Below are 6,729 nucleotides of genomic sequence, written 5' to 3' on the forward strand. Positions count from 1 at the left end.
TTTCATCGATGACCCAAATATGAGATCTATCTCACAAAATACGACCCGTGAAACCGTCTCACGCAAATTTTTGCCTAAAAAAATTGATTGTACAAGATGTAATATATTTAAATATAATTCATCCCATAGAGGAGATATGCGGTTTGATTTAAGTTTTAACACATAATATTGGTACATAATATATTTTGAATTTGATTTAAAAATGCATACGAGTAGGGTTATTCTGGGTAATTCACGAAGCATCTAGTTTGACAAACCAAACTTTGACCTTTAATTAAAACAAAAAATAATAAATGCAGCTGGATTTAAATTGGGTATTATTAATTCCAGAGGCCCCAATTCAATCACTAATTCCAGCTTCAACTGATTGGTAAAAGCCCTAACTTTTTTTTCGACTTTAGATTAACTACAGTTTGTTTTTTATCAGAAAGTTATTGTTTTATGTCTCGTTTAGATATTTTTATTGCTGGAAAAGGTCCAGATTTGATTTTTATTTTTTGCTCAACTATGGTTGTTTCTGTATTTGTATTTGTGGGTTTTTTTTTCGATTTTAATCTACTTTGATTCTGTTTCTTTTTTTTTTTTGGTTACCCGTCGTAAGTTATTTTTCTATGATAGTACGTACCTATACATGCTTGCAAAATACAGTGAACTGAATTTTTGGTATGATTATTTATATGCGAGAAGAGAAATGGAGCATGGAGATGAGTTTTAATTTCTGCAAGATAGTAAGGAGTCCTAGTTCTTTACACCTGGGGGAAAGAGTTCCTGGGGATAGAGTTCCTCCTTTTTATTCTTGCACTTGGTTGACTATAGTTTCAATTTTTGTTCTTTTTTATAGCTGTTTCCAAATAATTGTCCTACTTGTAGAAAATAAATTTGTTCTCGTGGTCCTTGAAGAAATTTTGACGAAGAGATCAGTTTCGAGTGCTTTATACGTGGAACGTGCAGTTAAATGTTTGGGTAGCATTTGATACTTTGAACAAAATGTTTCTCGTAAATGAGATGGTGCATTAACTAACGTGGTTGCATGCGAGACACGGTTGAAGTATTCTTAGGGACATGACTGTATTATGAAATGACTCGTATGTTCGTTTGTTTCGGAAACTAATATAAAATGCGTAACCTTTAGTTCTATTCCCATTCATTACTTCCATTTTGAAGCTCTGAAGCCATCTGTCTTTGGAGCGAGAATTTACGGAAGCATCATTGGCCTGGCCTTACGAACTTTGTGGTAAGTTTTTCTTTGATTTTAAGTTCTATAATAAGTGATTTGTATTGAAGCATGAGACGCAAACTGAGATTTAGAAATGTCGAGGTCTCTTGTTCTTTACATTCTAGTTTTCCAAAAAAGCGAGTGTGTTCCACAGGTTTGCAAATCATAACATTGTTTTATTCTGCATCTTTTCCTTGGTTGTAGAGATGTTGATAAGTGCATTTTATGCACTTACATTATTCCTATACTTCATATAGATTGTTAGTCTTTTTTGAGCGGAATTACGCGCTTTTTTTTTATTTTTTGGTGTGATTGCAGGAATCTAGGTGCGGCTACAATATGTGTGTAAAAACGAGCTAAAATGGCGCCTAGGAGCAGAAGTGGGAGAAAACACAAGCTCTGAAATGCAGTGAGACTCGCGCATATGCGCGAGTAAGATCGCGCAGCGTCGCTCATGGCGCGCATATGCGCGAGAGACAAGAAGCAAGACCAGAGAGCGGCGCATATCCGCTCATGCGCGCAAGACAAAGGCAACGCACAGGAGACCCGCGCATATGCGCGAGTCTGTGTCGCGCATATGCGCGCGGCGCGATGTTCAGAAATAAAAGGGTTTCGGCGTTGATTTTAAGGGTATTCCGAATATTCTTGACACAGCCGTCATATCACTCGAAGGAGGAGAGAAAAAGTCAGAGCACGGGACGCGAAGAACGGGGATAGAAGACGTTGAATCCGGACACAGAGACGCACTTCCATCTCTCGCCTACACGTTTCTACTTCGGTTCTTTACTTTTACGTTTTTATTGATTACAAACAGGTTTTGTATTGATTTAAATTCGAGTATGAACTAATTTTATTTTCTAGAGATTGACGTAGTCGAGGTCGAACCTATGTATTGACGTTTTAAATTTTCATTGATTTAATTCATCGTGTTTATTTGTGATTTCTTGTCTTTAATGCTTTTGGATTACTGGCCATAATTCGACTGATCTAATAATTGAGATCTAACACTCGAGAGAGGTGATCGAAATTAGGACAGGGGAAATCGCATTGTCAGATGTTTATAGCTTGCAAAAGACGTATAACTTTGGCAAATCCATAACAGGACCTTGTGTGCATTTATTACGTGTTACATGATTTTGAATAGACATATTAAAATCGGTAATAGGTAATACAGTTCTATTTATCACTCGACAGAGGGAATAGAAAATATTTTGAGTTCTTGGTTAATAAATATGGTGTGATTTAATTAAATGTTAGTCAATGTTAATTTAGCATAAGGGAGACTCGACGAAATCATATCTCTAGATTTATTTACTCAGTGAATTTTCTACTTCGTGCTAGAATTACAGGAATTGTTATTTTATTTGTATTGATTTTAAACCAAATATTTGATTTGTCTAAATAAAGTTGAGCTATGGCAATTATGGTAATTAACATACAATTTTAAATAATTACTCTTCGTGGGATCGATATCTGTACTCAAACCAGTACTAAAACTTGACACCGTATACTTGCAGTAGTGAAAACACGCAACAAGTTTTTGTGGATGATTTGATTTTTTTTTTTATCTGAGTTGCTTTAGTGTTTAATTTTGATGTTTACTTAAATATTAAAAAAAATATTTAATTCAGTCTTTTTGTTTTTTTTCTTAGTCGTTAAATTTTTTTTGAATTGTGGAATTAAGGTAATAACCCAACAATGATGAGAGTTGACCCAAAATTCATGTTGTTCCTTGATTACGAATCTGAATGCATGCTATCTTTACGTAACCGTTTACACACTAATTCATGATTGCTATGACTGTTGATACATCTGATGTCAAGAGAGTGTTCATGTGACTTGTGATTTGAATTATATGAATGGACTCCAAAACCTGCATGTTGATTACTTGTTGTTGAATTACGTGTTCACTAGCACAGAAATGATCCAGGCAGTCTTTGAATTATGTTGGGCCTGTGTTTCTTTGAATAATTTGCCAATTGTTAGCCCTTTGAGCCTAAATGAGAATGAGATATGGAAATTCTTTCTGTTTGAATACCCGAAAACATGATCTGTCTGTGTTTGTTGATTGGTAAATTGAAAGTAGTCTAGAACTTTCCAAACCAAACCAAACAGTATCAGGCTTGAGCTTGGTTGGTTTAAAACTGTTTGAGGAGCTCGAGCTCGATTCGAGCTTCTATTATCAGGCTCGAGCTTGGTTTGTATTGAAATTACTGAGCTCGTTAAAAGCTCGAGCTCGGCTCGTTAAAAGCTCGTTTAGCATGTTAATCAAGCCAGGCTCGAGCTCGACTCGTTAAAAGCTCGTTTAACATGTTAATCAAGCCAGGCTCGAGGTTGATTCATTAATAGTTTGTTTAACATGTTTAACAAGCCTGGCTTGAGCTCGTCTCATTTTCGAGCTCGATAAGCATAGAATTGAGCTCGAGTTTGAGTTTGAATCGAGCTTGTTAAAAATTAAATATATCTATAAACCAATTTTAAATCAGACATAAAAATGTAAATTCATTCATAAATACAACACAAATAAGAGCAAAAAAAAGCATAAATAATTATATAATTGAACATTCCAAAATCATGTTTGCGAGCCACCTAAACGAGCTGAGCTCGAGTACGAGCCACCTAAACAAGCCGAGCTCGAGCTCGCGAGCCTATTATCAAACATGTTTGCGAGCTCACGAGCCGATATCCTTAGGCTTGAGCTTGGTTTGATTAAATTTTCGAGCTCAAAATCGAGCTTGGGCTTGGTTTGATATGATTAACAAACAAACTCAAACGAGCTTCGAATAGCTCGCAAACCGTTTGGTTCATTTACATCCCTACTCTTCGAGGCGAGATATGGGTATTGCGTAACTTAGGGATGATTTAGGCGATTTTTTGGAACGTTTGAGCCTTTCAAGCCTACCCATCACATCATATACACCCTAGTGTCCCATGTTTGAGCTTAATGAAAATCGAATGGAGTGTGCCAAGGCACACAAAAGCCCCCATTCGTATCAATTCTAAACTCCTACGTCAACTACCAACTTTTGAGCATATACACTAGTACCCACCGAAAACTGAGAGAAAACGAACCTGTGTATCACTACAAAAGTTCTTCTCCCTTGTGTGCATATAAGAATATCATGAAAAGGTGAAAAGAAAGAAAGAAATGTCTATAAAAAAAAGAAAGAAAAAGTTGAATAAAGAGGGAAAGAGTATGACATGTGATGTGAAAAGGAGGACAAAATGGTGAAAATGTTGTGGCAAGGCAAGTGGAAGTGAAACAAAAGGAAGGAGACGCGTGTTGAAAAATAAATTGGTTTGTTTTCTCTCACTTTTGACTCCCTACCTTCATTTGAAGCCATTAGCCATAGCCTAACGTTATAAGCTTAAAAGACCTATTAACCGAGTCACACGTACCCAATATACTAGTGGAGAAGAGTTGTCCAAGTTAAGCCTATGGACACTTGAAAAATGCCGTTGATAGACACATAATTTGATTGTGTACATGTGCGCATCTCTAGATTTATTTACTCAGTGAATTTTCTACTGCGTGCTAGAATTACAGGAATTGTTATTTTATTTGAATTGATTTTAAACCAACTATTTGATTTGTCTAAATAAAGTTGAGCTATGGCAATTATGGTAATTAACATACAATTTTAAATAATTACTCTTCGTGGGATCGATATATGTACTCAAACCAGTACTGAAACTTGACAGCGTATACTTGCGGTAGTGAAAACACGCAACAAGTTTTTGTGGATGATTTGATTTTTTTTTATCTGAGTTGCTTTAGTATTTAATTTTGATGTTTACTTAAATATTAAAAAAAATATTTAATTCAGTCTTTTTGTTTTTTTTTTCTTAGTCGTTAAATTTTTTTTGAATTGTGGAATTAAGGTAATAACCAAACAATGATGAGAGTTGACCCGAAATTCATGTTGTTCCTTGATTACGAATCTGAATGCATGCTATCTTTACGTAAACACTAATTCACGATTGCTATGATTGTTGATACATCTGATGTCAAGAGAGTGTTCATGTGACTGTTTGGATTCCATCACAAGCAAATTTTTCGTTTTAGTCGTTTGGTTTAAAAGTTATGCAGCACGGAAGTACACTGTTTATCCATGTCTTGCAGCTTTATAATGTTTTATCATGTTGAGGGTTCATGTTAGTTTTTATCGTATTTCTGTGCTTCAGGGGCATTGTCTTTGTTTCAAGCACTTTTCATGCTTTGTCTCTTGATAGCATTAAAACTTTATAGTTTTTTTTTATCATGTGGAGGGTTCATGTTGGTTTTTATCGTATTTATCTGCTTCAGGGGCATTGTCTTTGTTTTAAGCACTTTTCATGTTTTGTCTCTTGATAGCATTATAAAATTATTCTGTGGCTAATCTTGATTATTCAATAATGGAGACACTCGTGTCCTGTGTTGCTGAAGGCACTTTGATGCTGAACCTTGATTATAAAGGCCATTAATCAGAAATTCATTTCTTAAATTTTTAAAAATTTGGAGTGTCGTGCTTATCATGTGTTACTGTTGATTTTAGGGAGTTTGAAGAGTAAAGGATTTTTGAAGATTATAATTTGTAATGGAGCAGAAAGGAAATGGACAGTCGCCGGGTATTGGGGTGGTGGATAGCTCCGCTCAGATGCCATATTGCATGATGTCATATCTGGCCAACCAAATGGCTGGAACCTCTTCTCCAGCACCGGTTGGATCGATTCAATCGTCCCAAGCTGGTGGTCTTTCTGCTCTCCAGCTCATATGGCACATCATCATCTTGCCTACCAGCACATACATCATTAGCAGCAGCAACTCCAAAATTTTTGGGCTAGCCAATATGAAGACATTGATCAGGTAACCGACTTTAAGAACCATAGCCTGCCGCTGGCTAGAATCAAGAAGATAATGAAAGCTGATGAAGATGTTAGAATGATCTCAGCTGAAGCACCTGTTATCTTTGCACGAGCCTGTGAGATGTTCATCCTTGAGTTGCATGGAACCACACTGAAGAGAACAAAAGGAGGACGCTTCAGAAAAATGATATTGCTGCAGCAATTACAAGTACCATAAGAATGCTCGTCGCTATTTTATGTAGTTAGGTCTTCCGCTAGCCACATTCTCACAAACAATAATGGCCGGTGCTTGTATTGTAAACCATATTCTTGCGTGTGTAATCTTGGTTCAGAGACGATGTTGTAATGTAAAAAAGTTGCATTTGTTAGCTTTGAATGTTGTAATGATTAATCTCATCATTTCGATAATAATAATAATCTTTGCAAGATCATGATAATTTTATTCTAAGTATCTACTTGTTCCTTTCCTTCTTTAGTCTTGACGTTGACAACATGTGCAAATAAGTAACAACCGCAAGGAGTAAGATTAAGTGAAGTTGATACCACTCATTCTTCTTTTAAAGTTCAAATGAAATCGAAATTCTACACTCAGGTGGAAATTTGGAGACTTCTGACCCGGGTCTTCCAGAATCTGTGCTCCAGGCAGGTAATCTCGTGCTTGAAAACCC

The 6,729-nt window shown here is 36.0% G+C and overlaps 1 pseudogene; it reads left to right on the top strand.

Annotated features, from left to right (window-relative positions):
* The first annotated feature begins 322 nt into the window (after nucleotides 1-322).
* Nucleotides 323-6,488, top strand: LOC142551111 (nuclear transcription factor Y subunit C-9-like; annotated as a pseudogene).
* Nucleotides 6,489-6,729: the final 241 nt, after the last annotated feature.

The sequence above is a fragment of the Primulina tabacum genome, chromosome 7 (genome assembly GCF_025594145.1).
Source record: "Primulina tabacum isolate GXHZ01 chromosome 7, ASM2559414v2, whole genome shotgun sequence".
NCBI classification, from domain to species: domain Eukaryota; kingdom Viridiplantae; phylum Streptophyta; class Magnoliopsida; order Lamiales; family Gesneriaceae; genus Primulina; species Primulina tabacum.